The sequence below is a fragment of the Oreochromis niloticus genome, linkage group LG1, assembly GCF_001858045.2.
Source record: "Oreochromis niloticus isolate F11D_XX linkage group LG1, O_niloticus_UMD_NMBU, whole genome shotgun sequence".
Lineage (NCBI taxonomy): Eukaryota > Metazoa > Chordata > Actinopteri > Cichliformes > Cichlidae > Oreochromis > Oreochromis niloticus.
The window spans coordinates 2,324,491-2,342,038 of NC_031965.2; positions in this window are offsets into that span (position 1 = coordinate 2,324,491).

The following is a 17,548-nucleotide window of genomic DNA, read 5'->3' on the forward strand; positions in this document are numbered from 1 at the left end:
AGTGATATGGTGTTTGTAATAATACAGCTGTGAGAACAGATATGCTGCTCATTGTTAAAGTGACCCGGCTGTGTCTTCTTTGTACATTCACTCCCTCTTACTAGAACCCTCCACTCCTGTCGAGGTATTTTTGCCATTTTGCCCTGCTTATTAAATCTGGTCCTTAACCTGGAGCCACAATTCGGACATTTGTTCAACGTCAACTGTTAATTTTACCAAAACTTAAAACACCCTGATATCTCAAGCTGGTTTTATTCCATGACTAGTGTGTTGGCACCTACACAGATACAAAGTGTTCCAAGAAGTACCAAAAATACTTAAAACCGAGGTCATTCACAATGATTCCTACTTAAAAAACAAGTACATGACAACTTTTGGCCTATTCACTACATACAGCATCTTCAAGTATTTAAATGACCAATCAACATCCAGGAACAGAAACCTGAAATCACTGGTTAAAAAGGCCCGCCAGCATCTCTTCTTCCTTAGAAGACTCAGAGACTTCCATCTGAGGGCTGCTTAAGATTGGCCGAACGCATCATTCAATCAGAGCTTCCTGACCTGCTGTCCATCTACACCAAGCGGTGCAAGTAGAAAGCCAAGAAGATTATGATGGACCTCTCCCATCCCAACAATGGACTCTTCTCACTGTTGAGGTCTGGGAAGTGCTTCGGCTCCCTTAAGGCCAAAACAGAGAAATGAGGAGGAGCTTCTTCCGCCAGGCTATTCGGGCCCTGAGCCAGGTGTAGGACTGGACTCTCTCACACACATCACATCACCGTACACACTCTGTTTATTTGCAAATTTTTTATAATTTATAATTTCTTTTTATTCATAATTTTTTTTCGTAAACTGTTATTTGCACATTCTTTTACTGTAAATTTCTAAGTTAAAATCTGTAAATTTTGTAGTAGTCTGTAAATCTTACTGTCAGTTCTTTACTGTCATTTAATGCGCATTGCACAACAATAAGCATTTCACCACATGTCGCACTGTGTATGGCTGTGTGTGTGACAAATAAAATTTGAATTTGAAACAAAAGCATGACCCCTGACCCTGACATGGAAAAATGAGGAAGAGTGTCAGAACTTCTTACCACAACTTGTAGTAAAGGTCAAAAACTCCCAACAATACAGGGACAAACCACTTTGTAACAGATAGCATTTAGGCTAATATAACATCGGAATGATGACAATGGAAAATGATAACAGGGTATAAAGAGACGTCAGCTGATACACTGTTAAATGGACCATTGTCGTAAAACATTTTTGTATTTGAACTCTAAAAATTTGAAATTTCCTTGTCAAGATTCATGTCTTTTAATTTCCTGCAAATGCAGACAGTAGAATTCATTCCGTAAATACTCCAAACAACGAGTAAATGATTTCCTCCATTCTCTTCACCACAGATTTGTGTGTAATAAAAGCTTTTGGAAAGAGACGAAACTCTACATCAAGGGAGAAAAATCTATATTAAAATGAACCCGTGGTGTGTTTTTAGATAAACACATTCATCACTTTGCTGAAGAAAGAAAAAGAAAAGGATGGACTCAGCAGACTCTTTGCTGTGGTATTCAGTATTTTCTCCTCTGACGTATTTATTGTATTTCCAAAGTAGTGACCTCCAAAATAAAAAAAAACAGGAGTGTTGAATGATTCACCTTGAAAAGGAAAAGGTATCAAGCATAAGACTGCAGTTCCTCTTTTTTCATACCCTGACAACACTTATTTGATGCACTAAAGATCACTAGAGTTCTTTTTTAGTGTCCTTCCTCCTTCATCTAGTTTTTATAAAGGACACCAGTATAGTCAAATTTAAGAGAGGGGAAAATTTTGTGGACCGTGAAATTTACAAAGTGGCAATAACGTCAAAGTTTTCCTCTCAAAAACAAACAGCTGATCTCACAACTTAATTGGTCGGTGTTTGTATACAAGAAGCACTATCATCACATAATGAAACTAATTTATGAAGCTCAGTGACCAAATCATTTATGGCAGTTACTGATTTAGTACTCATAGAAATTTAAATAGTGATCATTGCTGTCCGAGTTGGTTGTTGGTTTACTGAATGGTTGTTTGTGCATTCCTTTCAGTAGCATCTGTTTACAAGTAAAAACAGAAATGATCATGCTGGAAAAGCCATTTTGTAACAGCACTGGAGATTATGGTCAGTGATCAAATGACATGCAGACAACTGTTGAGTCTTTGAATCAATTGCAATTTGACCAAAATTACGGTGGCCCTGAGAGGCCAAACGGACTGCAACTTAAGAAAACACCAGCAATAAGAAAAACGCTGCAAAAGCACACAAAACACAACGGAAATAGGACAAACGAAAACGGAAACAGGAAAAAAGAAAACAGAAATAGGACAAATAGGAAAAAACAGATTTCCAAAAGCACAAGGGAAGTGTTTCTGGGGAGTCAATAACCGTATGGACCAGTTTCAGGAACCAAAATATGCTAAGAATTGCGCTGGGAGACACTTAAAAAAAGTGGAGGATCTATTGGTTTTGTGAGGAAAGAAAAGATGAGAGGTAAGTGTGTTAGCCTAACTATTAGCCTAAAAATCCGTCATCAGTATTATATGAATCATGAGATTAAAACATGCTTACCTAGCATGTTTTGGTTCCTGCAACTGGTCCGTCAGGTTATTGTCTCCCCAGAAACACTTCCCTTGTGCTTTTGGAAATCAGTTTTTTCCTATTTGTGTTTTTGGTTTTACTATTTCCGTTGTGTTTTGTGTGCTTTTGCAGCGTTTTTTTTATTGCATGTTTTCCTAAGTTGCAGTCCATTTGGCCTCTCAGGGCCACCGTACAAAATGGAGCTTCATGTCTTTTAGCTAGTTTTAGCTAGTTCTAGGAAGAGATCTAAAATTTCTTCAATTTTAAAATCACATCATCGGCTCCTTGTTAGCTTCAGAGTCCGTTTTAAAATTCTTGTTTTGAACTTCAAAGATCTGAATGGCAAAGTACTATAATATATCGCAGAGCTTTTCCCGATCTTCCAGCCCGCCCCTTAGGTCTTCAGAGCAGAAATTGCTACTGGTGCCAAAACACATGGAGCTCTGACCTTTGGGGTAACGGTTCAACGCCCTCATGCCTGGGAATGAATCGCCCTCATCCCATTGTTTCAATGATTCAGCTGAAGACATTCCTATAGGTTGGACTACAGAGAATATAGTAGGTTTTAAAAACACACATACTTGAAACACGTCTAATACTACTGTGAGTGTGTGAGGCTTTTTCTCTCACACACTCACAGTGCCAGTTTGTCTCCATCAGCCGTGTTACTTCCTCTTAATATTTTTCTAGTATCAGTTTTTCTTGTCTTTCTTTGTCAAAGCCGTCACTCTGCTGCCAGTTTCTAATTCGTCACATGACATAAACCTTGCTCCTTTCATGCGAACGCCTTCGGAGCTGCACTGATAAACACTGGTTTGACTTACTGAGTTGATGACCACCTTAGTGTGACTGCTTAGCTTGACTGCTGATGTCGGAGGCAACTGAAGCTAGATAACAAAAAGATATCCTAGATATGTTGAGGTTGCTTTGTAGTGCACGATCAAGGTTAGGTCTGCAGCATAAGTTACCGTGGAACGGTCTATCAATAAGAACAATGAAAACATAACCTGAGTACTGCATTGACAATTAGACACACTGTTACTTTATACAGGTATTGGAATATTATCATTACTATGAATTCTTTAGGCCACCATCTTCATGCAGTGAAGATGTTTACATACTTACTAAGATGGATTCTCTCTAAATTTGGTAAGACTTTAGCTCCCTCTCCAGTTAAGGCAGCTGCTGATCAGTTTTCAAGAAAAAATTACACTACAGGTAAGAATACTTGTGCATGCAGTGATAATAATAAGAATCTTTTACATCAGTAAGAACTGACTGAGTCTCATGGCTTCACCATGACTTCTGAACATCAATAAGTGAGCTTCATCCTCATAGTAAAGAAGTCACACGGTTGGGTGAGCAGCGGAGTGTATCACACACAAAGTCAGACTGATTTAATGTGAACTGGCAGATCACAGAAGCCTCGCTGGCAGAAAGCTTTCACCTGTGCAGCAGGAGAGAGAGTCCAGATAACAGGGCCAAGTATATGCACAGGGACAGAGAGTACATCTGTAGAGTCAGCGTGAACTGATCTCTTCGTGTGCATCATCCTCTTTGCTCTCTTTATCCTTTCTCCACATAGAAAAATTTAACGAAGCAGCTGTGGGGCACATGAGGACAAACAGGGAAAGGAGTGGAAGACTTGATGATTCTCATTAATCCTGCAGCGCTGCCTGAAGTCACTCAGATCTGCAGAGCATGCCTTTCAAAACAAGAGGTGAAAATGTGCGGCGACACTCTCAAACTAACCTCGTTATCAGAACATACTTTTGTTCTTATCTATGCATTTATTTATTTGTTTTTTCTAAATAATATCCCGATTTGTTTAGATTTTCTAAAGAAGGATAGAGATAGAGTTAAGCAAAGAGAGACATCTGCCAAGTTAGGAACATCAGAGCAAAACAGTAGGACATTATTTCATTATTAAGGAAATGAAACTGCTCACAGAGGCCTTTCATACATCACAAATATAGATTTTCATGCCACATATCAGTTTGCATTATGGGCATCTGACCATCCACAATTTAACTATGTTAATTCAGCTTTGTTAATATAGTATTGGCAGCGGTTGTCTAAAGGGCCTTTAAATTGCAAAGTAAAAACACTACAGTATTATAGAGAGATTCAAAGCAGTTAACAGACATGTTGGGAGTCCTCAACATCTGTCTATATTTAAAGGGGATACTGTCATAATAGAGCTGGGGCTTAGTGTAGCCCCTTATGTTGTCCAAGGTCCTTTCTTCTGATTGGCTGCCCTGCAAACCAAGTTGGAAAAGAGCGTGGGCGGGGCTTCTGAGCTGTGTGCCTGAGACGATCATAACAAATATTCCCTGTTTATGACATCATGTAGCTCAAAGGTAGAAAAAATAATAAACTGGAGGATTTAGAGCTATCCAAGCTTTTGGCTCCTGGGGATTACTTGTTCATGACCTCATTATTTGGAACTATGGTCACATATTTACTGTGGGACATTAAATATGTGACAGAATAAACCAGAAGCTTGCATGACAATAACACTGAAGCAGGATAAACAGCATGGTTAAATGATACAGAACTGATTTAGCATGTTTTAATGACCTTTGCACCCATCTTATTATTTATCATTTAACCTCAAGACGTTGATGTTGGATTAGTTTGAGAGGATATAGAGATTCTGAACAAAATACTAAAATATTGAGTTTACAGACCAACAGTGTAAAATAACAGCAAAAACAAAACAGTGTGTGTGTCTGTGTACGTGTAGTAGTATTAGTAAATCCTTCCTATTTTATGTATGTAGCTAAAACTGGTACTACACAGTGTTATGCAGTATTACACAGCTCACTGTGTAATTGAATTGTTGTACTGTTGGTGCAAGACAGCTCAATGCATCTTTCTTTGAGATGAAATCAAAATGCATGAAATAAAAAAGCTCTCTGAATCAACTCACGCTGTTATATGAGTGTAATGCAAAACTGGTGGAGTACTCTGTTATGGTTAGAAAAAGACCATGGTCATGGTCAAAGGAACCATATTGACAGTTGCTAGGAAACAACATGTGAACTGTGGTCTCAAATCAGACAGTTTGTATGCCAACCCATCTCCTTCGTCCTCCGCCCTGATAGGTTTGTGCAAAATTCAGCTTTCTCCAGATGGTGTTTCAAATGAGCACATTTGAGACATTTATGGTGACCACGTTGTCCATGGATGTATTCTCAAAGACACCAGGTGGTAGCACTCAAGGATCTGAACACACAAAATAAAGTGGTACATATTGGACAATTTCTCAATATGTTAAAAATGAAACTAAATCAATTCAAACAGTTTGTCCACCAGAAAAATTATATTGCTTGGGAATTTTGTGGTAAAACACCCTTCTTTGTGTAGACGTAGTTACAGTTTGTCTTTGTTTGGAAGTTTGGAAGACTATGGCATGTTTGTTTCTGCTAAATATATTTCTGCTAAATATATGTTTCTGCTAAATATATGTTTAATATAAATATATGTTTCTGCTAAATATATTGCTACATATCTTGGTCACTAATCTTTAGCAAGACTAAGCCAGCTTTATAACTATACTTAGCCAAATGTTTACAATTAACATGCCCACAGTGACACTGTTAACATGCTGCTTGTAGTGACTCTAGGGGCCACCGTAAATATACTTTTATTTATTCACTCCACATAAAATGTAATAATAAATTATAAAATACAAAAAACAACTATTTACAACTAAAAAAACTTTTAACTATTTAAATTTTCATCTTTTTCCTTTTAAACAAATTTAAAGTGAAACAACACAAAACACTGCAAACCACAACACTATAAAATATAAATTAAAATATGCAGAACACAAAGAAGATGCACATTCTCTGTCATATGGGCCTGGGATGATTTTTTGGGAGAGTGTTTTCCTGTTTGGAATTGCATACATAGCATTTACTGCATGAATAAACTTTCTGAATCCTTTATCATCCGCAACTGAAAATAATTGTGGATGATTACTATACCTTTCTAATGTGATGATGTTGTCTCTTGTTGTTGTCCCTGGCTCTCTTTCTGCTTTGTGTCTATGGGCCACTGTATATATTTATATATAAACATATAGGGATGGGTATTGAAAACTGGTTCTTGTTGAGAACCGGTTCCCACTGTTTCAATTCCTTGGAATTGTTTGCCATTTTTGCAAACGATTCCCTTATCGATTCCAGTCGCCCCGAATGACGTCACCACGTTGCGGAGCGTCACTTACCTGGCAGGAAACACGGCGCCTAAGCGGCTCAAACGCTCAAAAGTCTTAATAATACTTTACAAAAATGGATGACAACAGGGCAACTTGCAATACTTGCAAAGTAGCTATTTCATTTAAGAGAGGAAACACTACGAATATGCAAAAGTATTTGCTCACAAAACACGCGATAACCTTAATTGAATGTCGTGTTTTTAATTCCGCTCCGGACTCGTGAATCTCAACCCAGCAGCAGCGGTAACGTTTGTACATCCTCTCCCGTTAATGCGGCAGGTAAATAATCAACTAACAGTGCAGTGCAAGCGCGATCTGCCTTATTACAAAACCTGCCATTACTGTGCATTTAGGTGACCATGATGAGAGAGACAGACAGAGTCTGGCTGGCGCTCGCTGGAAGTTCTCGCTGCAGTCTACCGGTAGCGTCTCCTTTCAGGCGAATGTCACCGAGCAGTGACTAAGTTTGTGGTCAAAGGCTTGCACCCATGTGCCACAGCAGATGCCCCGATTTCCGGTAAGTGAATGTGTTTAATTGTAGGCAGGGACATTACTGGATATTCTTGTGTAATTGCTACAGAATAATTTATTTTATACTTTGTTATTGCTACAGAAGAATATTTTTTTTATTATTTTACATTTACAGTCTTTTTCCCTGGGGACCCTGTGACACCCCATTGAAGAGCCGTAGGCTGTGGATCTCTTAAGATTTCACTGTTGGGTTTGTAAGGCCATGTTACTCCTAAATTTCTGTCTTGTTCAAAGAGAAGATATAAAACAAAGTTCTAAGCTAATCGACCTTAGTGTTCTCCTTTTTTTAAAAAAAAGAATCGATAAGAGAATCGATAAAGAATCGAATCGTTAAACAGAATCGAAAATGGAATCGGAATCGTGAAAATCTTATCAATACCCATCCCTATAAACATATATAAACAAAACCACGTTTTTTTTACATTAGTAATTCCTTTTGTGCATAATTTTATATTGCTGTTGATAATAAATTAATTAAAGCAACAAAACAACCTGAAGAGCCGGTTGGGAGCTGAAAGAGCCGGTTCTCTAAAAAGAGCCAGAATTCCCATCACTAGCTGCTTGGTGTTACGAATGGATCTCAGGGGTCCATGGCCACCCAATAAAGTAACTGTGCCCCCTCAACTCAAATCTAGTAACATACTTCAACTGTGAGTGACACTAATTTATACAGTATGGGTAATGAAAAACACTAAACACACCAATAAGTGGCTATATTTCTCTCTGAGTTTACTATGCGTATTTGGTTGTAATTGTGCATAGCGTGCATGAGCGCAAGGGCATTTCCTTTTTAATGAAATAGCAAAGTGACTTGAGACCCCCCGTCAAAGTTGGTTGCATATCCAGTTCATATTGTCTGCTGCCAAACCTGTGCCTAGTAGGTGTGCTCACCAAATAATACATGGCTCCAAAATGAAACTAATGTGGAAGTGAATTGGCATTTTTTTCCTATCAGCCAGCAGGGGGCAACGGCTGGAACGAAATCTAAAAACTGAGCCTTGGCTCCACTTTCTATGAGCTATTAAAGATTTTCCTACTGAGCCTATGGTCCCACTTGCTTGTTATGAGTCTGCCAGAACTAGAACCATGCTTGTTCTATTCTGCAGCCTCTCTTATCGTGATAGTTTGGGGCTTTTAATGATTTCTTTTATCTGTTCTTTTTCCAGAGTAAAATGACTGTACAGCATATATTCATATAGAGTATTTTTTGCACAATACTCAGTCTTTTGCATATTTCTATTGCACTGTCTTGTGTCTGTATTGTTCTGTCCTGTCTGGTGTTGCACTGTCTTTGTTTTGTGTTTTTGCAATTTTTGCACATTGCACTTTATGCAGTCCTGTGTTGTGTTTTGTCTGTTATATATCATATGTAGCACCACGGTCGTGGAGGAACGTTGTCTCATTTCACTGTGTACTGTACCACTGCACATGGTTGGAATGACTTTAGTTTGGATTTTCTGTAATCCAGACAGAGTCAACAATATACATACAGGCTCAAATATATAATCCCACTCACTTAAGTCTTTTAACAAGTGGTGCTGAAGGTCCTTTTCACTGTCGGACCAACAGGCCAAGGCATATCAAATCCTTATAAGTGATCACGATTGACTACAAATGGTATTTTTCTCATTGCAAACATTAAAAGGATTTGACAGTATTCGTTCCGTTGACCATTACCCACAACAATGGGAAAGTCCCAGGAGCTAAGTGAGTATCTGAACTGTTTGGAACTTGTAATATTTGTGTAGTTTTGTTCTAGCTGATTTGGTCTCTTGGAGCCATTTTTAAAGAACTGCATATTCCAAGATCCTCACCTCAGACAACTGTATGTTATTTGGATGTGCCACCACTTTGCCAAGGTTTGAAAAAAGACATAAACTGTCCCCCTTAGACGAGAGTAAACTGGTTAGGATGTTCAAGAATCACTTAGGCTTGAACCTCACCATGAACTTTCATCATCTTTGCCCACTGTTCACATTGTCACGTGAACAGTGGGCTGAGTTTGGACTCCTTGGCGTAATAAAGGAGATGTGAAAATCACTTTACTTTGTGGCAGGATCAAAGTGAAATTCATTTTACTGATTACTTTTTCTCAGTCATAAATAGCTTACAAATCTGTGTAAGAAAGCGTACACAGATTTCTAACCTTTGTTCTACGAGCAGTTTGAACAGTGAACACCAACTCTGCTTTACTCTGCTTTCCATTTTCTTAGATTTTCTCCTGTTTCTTTCTCATGGCTCACTTTCTGCATCCAGTGTGGAAGCTGTTGATGGCCAAATTGCTAAACTGCTTAAGAAATATTAATTTAGATGGATGCATGCCATGGATGCCACAATTACCTCACAGCTGCAGTGTAGAGAGTGATTCTCATTACAGATGTAATTTTAACGAGGGCTTTAAATCTCAATGCTGGCTGTTATTAGAAGACTGACACTTGAAACTGGAAACTATTGTAAAGAAGTCTTTGCCCTCCTGCTGCATTTATTTGACTCTTCTTCTTGACCTTGTTTTCTTCCTTCTGTGTGCTAACTCTTCATTTCCACCCCTTTGCCCTTCAATTCCACTCCTTTGATACGCTTTTCCCACTGAATTATGTCTGGGTTTTTGAACCTGCTCTGTTTATTATTCTGGGTGCTATCCAGCGAAACAGGTTGCGAAGTTAAAGGTTTTGTGTAGAAATGTTGCAAGCACGAATTAGTAATCAACAGAGAGGGTGCTCTGCAATCATAGACTGTATATAAAAGAGAGGTATAATGATTTAAAAGACATAGAAGAGGTAACCATCTTGATCTCCCCAATGGCTAGTGATATGGTATAAATTAGGTAATCTTACTCTAAGGCATACTGTTTTATTCTTTATTTCTACACTAATGGAGACCATAGTGTACAAAGAATACATCATGTTGTATTTAATATGGCTTCTCCCAAGCTTGTGATACTAGAAAAAGTTTAACCGAGGTTAGAGAACAAGGAAGCTTAACAAACTAGAAGCCATTTCAAATATAACTGGATTTCTTTTTGCAAGCACAGAATGGAGATATAAGGCACTTCCAGCACTTAACTTTCCCTCCAATATTCCAGACAAGCACAGACAGTACAAAAGATGGACTTAATTAGAAGTCATTAGCCAATCCTCATTTCTGACACTCGTTTTGGGTCATACTGAATATAACAATAAGTACATTTTGTAAATTTTGGTCATTCTAAGCCTACAAATTCATCATTAAAGTGTTTAAAGAGTTCATCTTTCCCATAGATTTCTATAAGGTGAGAAGTTATATTGTGGCTCACTCCCTTGTGTTAAAAGAATGAAGGTTGAATGCTAGTTCTAAACTAGAAAACTATGTCCTTCTTTTATATATAGTTTATAATGCATAACAGTAGTAACAGAATGACAAGCCACATTTATTACTTGGGGGCTTTTGCCTTTGGTTGATTGGAAGGTGGTAAAAGCAAATATATAAAGTTTCCATCTTTCTGTCAGCATTTAAAAAAAAAACTATGGAAACCATGGAATAAATTAAAAGTCAGGCATGTTAACCAACATAGCATTCACTCCATGCTCTTATCAGCAGAGGTGTTTTGGCCATGAGTGATTTCTATTAAATCCCCTCCTGATGGCACAATGCATACATGTCTGAGTGCCCGTAAATCATTGTGAGCAAAAAGCAATTTGAGTGCAAAGTCAAACAGCTTTTAAATGGATCCAAGATGAGAATGAAGGTTACTGGGTGTTGAAGGTTTGTTTCTCATCTACAGGAAAGGTTGGGTTGGTTGGTTCAGGGAGCACTGCCAGGTGGAGCTGATTGACACAGCTGCTGCACGTTTACTAATCAGCTTCTCCCTTGTTATGGGGTAGGGTTCTAGGACCTGGCAGGCAGACACAGACTCTGCCAGCCAAGCAAGACTGTGCGGTGCATCTGAAGACATTTACCTCAATAACTCTGATAAGAGTTATTCACTAAGCAGCCCTCAGAATTTTCTATATGTTATAATCTGTGTGTTTACCATGAAGACAGTTTGCTGCCCTGAGGGGCATACTACAAAGGAAATTCAACGCAGCCAGGCTTTCTTTGCATTAGCTGGCTTGACAAAACCAAAACCCCAGTAGGAGATCATGCCGGTGGTCATAAAGGTTCACTGTTAAACCAGGCTTACTGCCTTTCTGCATCACCAACTCAGTGCATGCAAATTCAAGTGACAATGTGATGCACAGTTTGAACTACTCTAATTTTGCAGCTGTGATTCTTTTGTGATGTTAGTAAGTTACAGTTTAACAAGTGACACATAAAATACATTCCTTTAGCAGAGACTCTATATTGCACATGCAACTGGTAGCCCTGACCCCCATCGTTAGCAAATGCTTCGAGAGGCTGGTCAGGGACTTCATCTGCTCTGCTCTACCCGAATCACTGGACCCTCTACAATTTGCATACCACCACAACAGGTCCACTGATGATGCCATAGCCCTGACACTGCATACTGCTCTCTGGCACCTGGAGAAGAGAGACACGTATGTGAGAATGCTGTTTGTAGACTACAGCTCAGCATTCAATACCATCGTTCCCTCGAAGCTGGACAGGAAACTGCAGGATCTAGGACTGAGCAGCTCCCTCTGCAGCTGGATCCTTAGCTTCCTGTGTGACAGATGCCAAGTGGTCAGACTGGGCAGCACCACCTCATCCCCCGTCATAATGAACACAGGTGCTCCACAGGGGTGTGTACTGAGCCCTCTCCTCTACTCACTCTACACCTACAACTGCACGGCCACTAGCAACTCCAACATCATTGTGAAGAACGCGGATGACACTACAGTGGTGGGTCTTATCACCAAAGGTGATGAGACGGCTTACAGGGAGGAGGTCAGCGCCCTGACCCACTGATGCCGAGACAACCATCTCACCCTCAACGTCACAAAGACAAAGGAGTTGATAGTGGACTTGCGGAGGAGTAGAGAAGCACACACACCCCATCACCATCAATGGAGCTGCTGTGGAGAGAGTAAACAGCTTTCCTTTCCGAGGTGTACACCTGGCGGAGGATCTCACATGGTCAGTACACATAACCAAAACAGCCTCTTCATTCTCAGGAACCTGAAAAGATTCGGCATGAGCCCCCGCATCCTCAGAGCCTTCTACCGCTGTGCCATTGAGAGCATCCTCACTGGATGCATCACCACCTGGTATGGCAACAGCACCGCCTACAACCGCAAAGCTCTCCAGAGAGTAGTGCGGTGTGCTAAAAGAATAATTGGAGGTGAGCTTCCCTCCCTCCAGGACATCTACGGGAAGCGGTGCCTGAGGAAAGTGGGAGGATCATCAAAGACTCCAGTCACCCCAGCCACAAACTGTTCAGACTACTTCCATCAGGAAGGAGGTTCTGCAGCATCCGGTCCCGTACCAGCAGACTGAGAGACAGCTTTTTCCACCAGGCCATCAGACTGCTGAACACGTCATAGACACCTCACCGTCACTTACTGGAACGTCAACATTATGCACTCCATACTGTACATAAATGCCACTTGTTTTGCACAATATCCAACTGCTGACCTCTGTAGATTTGATTTAATTTAACCTCCTAAGACCTGAACTCTTTCATAGCATGCATTTTTAAATTCTCTTTGCTATTTGGGCTGATTGGGACCTGATGAATGTAAAAACAAAGAATTACTTTTTTTTTAACCTGATTTTTGTTTGTGAGAAAAATGAGATCCACGTATGACGACATTCTTTTTAAATTTTGATTAAACAGTGGCAGTATAACGTCCTCGTAAGTGGATATCGGGCCCTTGTAGAGCAAAATTTAGTATTTTGGTCAAGACAACCCAAAATGTGATGTCCACATATGTGGACGCAGGTCCCAGAAGGTTAATTTTATATATATATGTATATACACACACATATATGTGTAGTATACATATTCAGTATTGCGCATACATTCTTATATTTGTACATATATTTATTCTTATAATTCTCAGATTCCCATTCTTATATTTTGCTTGTTCTCATGTTATTGTATTTTGCACACCTCTGTTGCTTGTGAAGCTTGCACACAAAAATTTCACTCGCATGTGCTGTACCAGTGTACCTGCACATGTGATGTGACAATAAAAGTGATTTGTTTAGATTTGAAACAAGCTGTAAATAAAAGAGAGAAATGGCACGTTCAGCTGAATTGAAACCAAAACTATGAATATAATCTATGCCTGACTAGGTTATGTGTTCAGCATAAGTTACCATGGTCATTTAGCCAAATAAAAAGAGGGCCAGTTTTGTGACACTGATAACTTTAAACTCAACACAGCTCACTAACTGATTAATTTTGTTTCATAGCATAGCCCTGCATCCAGTCTATGAGTGTTTGAGAGGTGAACCCTCAGTCAACAGGATCCCCTGATGACTCAGAGTGAAGGATAAGAAAATAAAGTTAGTGACTTTCAGTGAGTTTTGCACTGAAAGTTATCTTTATTAATATTTTCCTGGATATATTTTCAGCATTTATATGACCTAATTATCTAAATGAACATGACAAGATATGAGTTGTTCTTGTAGATTTTTACTGCTATAATATTTGGATTTCATAATGCTTGATTAATGCTTATGGCTCTTTCCATATGGTTAGACCATCAGTCTTGTAATGCCAGGAAAACTTTAGTTTGGATTTGACAGAAGCAGAGTGAGCAGGAAACAGAGGCCGTTCTCTAGCATATCGAGAGACTCTCTCCACTCTGTTACATATTCCATATGTACAGGGAGTGACCCCCCTTGGTAATGGCACGTGGATACTTCTTTAAGACGCTCTGGCTAGCCCAGTCACTCCCCACAACTTACGTATAAAACAGCTGTGCAAATGTGAAACTGGTCATTGTTTGCTCTGCACTTGGTGCAGTGTGTGTGTGCTTTGTTTGGTACAGTGTGTGGTGGCAGCGAGTGTCTGTTACCTCTGTGGTGGGGAGCCTGTCTCGGCAGCCTCCCAGGATTTCTGGTATCCCCAATCCAAAGAGGAAATAAAAAAAGCTCAGAAGTGTGGGTACTCTAGTTGCTGGTGCCTTGTCTCTTGGTCTCGCGCTCACCTAGAGACCTTCAGCTGGCTGTCCCCCTGGTGTATTACCCAGGTTTCCCTGGTTCACATGGCCAGTGGATGCTAGCTGTGGCCACCCCAGCCCAGTGTGTGAGAGTTCTCCGGCCATCGTGGGCATGGCTGTTCCCGCGGTTTCGCAAATTCACGCTTGGTGCCCAATCTGAGCTCGCTGTTGCAGGCTGTGTTACTTCTGCCGTACTGTCCGCAGTCTCACCATTTTAGAATAGAATAGAATAGAATAGCTTTTTATTGTCACTGTTACAAGAACAGTGAAAGGCAGTTTGGCATCTCTCCATGTGTGTGACGTACAGAATAGCGTAAGTATTTACACAGTAACAGACAAATTTACATTTACACAAGAAAGATATGTACAAGTTATACATACACGCACATACATACATGTATGTATATATACATATATGCATCTGTACATACACACACATATTTCCACATACACGCTTACATCTATATACATACACATACATGCCATCTAACTAGCAGGTGCATTGAGAGGTGCAGTGTGATCAGTGATATTGCACATTGAGTGGGGGGGGGGGGGGTGCTGTTGGAACTATACTAAATAAGGTTATAATAAATACAGTTTAAAGAGATAGGGGTGTTGGTTGCATTGAAGTATAAACAGAAATACGATTTATAAATAAGAGAGAGCAACACTGATGGAAAGTTTGTGGCTAAACTTGGAAGCGATCATTCTTTACAAAAGAAAGCTTAGAGAGCAAAATAACTGGCCGCGCTCCTCCTCATTGAAAGCCACATTTGTACATGTGTAAAAAACCATGCTTGTGGAGCAGGCTTGCTAGGACTAGGGGCCATAGTGCTATTAATGTCTGTAAATAAGCCTCATGAGAAAGACAGAGCTTGACTGGCATAAACAAAAGTTGAGCTGAACTCAGGCAGTCTATTTTTGCTCTGTGAGTCTTTGTAATGAATACACTGAAAAGAGAATCCCCCTCTGGGTAGTAACATTAAAAAAAACAAATCACAGATTGTTCAGTATTAAAAAGCTGTCCTGTAGACACACTTAATCACCACCCAAAATTGGCTTCAATGTTCTGAAAAACAAAGATGCTTTTCATTTAATTTAAATAGCCTTCCATAAACAGGACGGAAATATTCCAAGCTCCAGTCACAGCTTATTAGCAGCGGCTGTCATTTAATTACATGAACCCACCTCACTATTTGATTAACACCTGCTTTTTCCCTCTATAATGAGAAAATTGAGTGGTTTAAATATACACACCTACCACAGCAAACTCAACATAGCAAGACTGGAGGATCATTGATGTCCATGGAATTATGTTTCATGCCTCACTGCGAGGCAGCAAGTGAGCCGCAGTAACATGGGATATGGTCTTTACCTGTTCCTTCAATGACATTACATTACATTACTGGCGGCCAAGACGAGGTCGGGAGGTGAATCAACTCGGTGACGTTCATCATCATCACTGAGGGTGGAGGATGGGAGAAGGGGGATTGGAGTCCAGGCCTCTATCCCTTCTGACTCTGCCTTCTTATTTGTGGAGACTTTGAAGGGAAGGCTGCTTGGAAATGGCTCTGGCGTTGATGCAAAGCTCTGCGGATTTGTGTCAAATTGAGCCTTCATGAGGCGGCTCATCGCAGGCGTCCGTCTTTGGGAGGGGTAAGCTCACATACACAGACACACTGAGTGGGCATTTTATCATATCCTTTTGCTCTAATGAGCAAAACGTAGTTTATCCCCCTCTGAAGCGCCATTTAGTCTGGCTGTAGTGCTGGGAAAAAGGCCTCAGAGATGAGGAGAAGGAGCTGGCACACCACAGACACAGGGATGAGATATAAAAACAGGTCAGGTGAGGTCATATGGAGCTTTAAACAGCAGTGTGTACACACACACACACACACACACACACACACACAATCATTATGAAAGCATGTCCCATTAGCTCAGCTATACAGAAACACAGCAGAGACAGACACAGAGGGGTATGTTGGTGCAAAGAAAAACTGGCACAAATATGAAACTGCTCTTATTGAGGCATGACAGAAGAGGAGAGGTGGCGTCCTGTGTTGGGTTCAAACGGTCAAACAGCCAGCTGAAATGCCAAATGCCTGCGAGCAAAGTTACAGAAGTACAGTATCTCTTCCTCTCAGTTGAGGCTGATTCAGCTTCACTAACACAGTGAGCAAAATTAAACATCCTGTTTTATTTATGCAGTTCAAAAACACTATTTCACACCAAAGGTCTTGACAGTGTGAGGAGTGCAGGGTAGTTTGGATCTGGACAAACTGGTGGAAAAGTTCTTCCTGCTTCCAGGACGGATCACAATACTGCTATATTTTAAATACAGAGACAGTAAGTACAAAGATATAGGATATGAAGAATTAGAGGAGAGTTCATTGTAGTTTATTGTTGCAGCATCTTCACTGTGCCTGCATTAAATTATTGTTTTTGGATGATTTCTCAGATGTGCCTCATCTACCAAGAATGGAATTTTCTTCCCAGTAAATATCCTATTATTATTGTTTATATTATAAAAATTCTCAATTTAAGTAGATTTTCTAATTCAGGGTCATGTGGCTTCTAGAGCTTCAGTTTATCCTCATCCTACTGAATTCTTTAGAATGGGCCTTTTTCCTACAGCACAGTAATCAAAAATCATATTACAACAACTCTCAGGTAACACAGCCGTACTGCAAACAAAGTCAAAGTGAAAGATAATATATCAGTGAGAAAGAATGAGAATTACAGTATAAATAAAGCCATGCAGTAAAGCATAACAATAAAAAAGTGAAAAATGTGTCGTTTTTTGGTTGCTAACAGTGTTACAGGCAGAGCTTTTAGCTTTACGATGATAACCTGATGGGTAATGTGTGTAGACTGTAGGGTCAATGTTGTTTTAAGTGAGGGAACAACCCCTCTGCTTGGCCTGTCCATGAGCCAGAGCATCATTTGCAGTATGCAGTCTGAGCCCTGTTCTGAGCATGTGAAGGATTAAAAGTAGGTGCAGCAGCACAAATGTCTCCACTTAGTCTGGTTACAAGGAAAACTGCCACCTCTACCAAGGACTACCTTTAAGTCCTCTATGGAC